Source organism: Arachis ipaensis, chromosome B10, assembly GCF_000816755.2.
Source record: "Arachis ipaensis cultivar K30076 chromosome B10, Araip1.1, whole genome shotgun sequence".
NCBI classification, from domain to species: Eukaryota; Viridiplantae; Streptophyta; class Magnoliopsida; order Fabales; family Fabaceae; genus Arachis; species Arachis ipaensis.
The window spans coordinates 11,009,308-11,010,357 of NC_029794.2; positions in this window are offsets into that span (position 1 = coordinate 11,009,308).

The window sequence follows — 1,050 nt, forward strand, 5'->3', positions numbered from 1 at the left end:
GGCATAAAATTTCAAACAAGGGAATAGAGGTGGATCAAGCTAAAGTGGAAGTAATTGAAAAATTACCACCACCTGCTAATGTTAAGGCAATCATAAGCTTTCTGGGGCATGCAGGATTCTATAGGAGGTTTATAAAGGATTTTTCAAAAATTGCAAAACCTCTAAGCAATCTGCTAGCTGCTGACACGCCATTTGTGTTTGACACAGAGTGTCTGCAGGCATTTGAAACCCTCTAAGCATTTTGCCCTATTTCTATTTTTATTTTTATTTGTTTATATAGAGTTCATTGATAACAAGGTAAATAATCATTTACAGAAGACCTCGGCACACAAAACAGAGAAAAAGAGCTCACTGGCAAGAAAACGCCAGTAAAAGTGTATTTTGGGCGTTCAACGCCCAAAATGGGCATTCACTGGGCGTTGAACGCCAGTAATGGTAGTAATCTGGGCGTTCAACGCTAGAAATGGGCACCCACTGGGCGTTGAACGCCAGTAATGGCAGCAGTTGGGCGTTGAACGCCCAGGAGAGCAGCAGTTGGGCGCTGAACGCCCAAAACAGGCAGTGTTTGGGCGTTCAAACGCCAGGAAGGCAGGGAGGAGCCAAATTCATTTTTCCACACGTATTTCCATTTTAATTTCAAAATTTTATGTTTCAATGCATGATTTTTACATGAACATGTTAAGAACCCTGATTTCTAAAATCCTTAATTTCTAAAAAATCCCTCTTCCCAAATTCAATCCAACTCTTTTCAAATCTTTTCTGAAAACAAATCTATCTTTTTCACTCTAAAATCTTTTCAACTAATCCATATCTTTTTCAAATCTCCATATTATCTTTTTCAAAATTCAGATTTATCTTTTTCAAAAATCTATCATATCTTTTCAAAACTAAACTATATCTTCTATCTTATCCCAAGGATCAGAGGAACCCCCGTTCCCCCAGAATAAAGGTTGTTAATTTCCAATTTCTGCTTTAACTCTGTGACAGTGTCTTCATAAAAGTTTACCTTAGAAGTCATATAGTAGTAATTAGTATCTATTTTGATTTTAT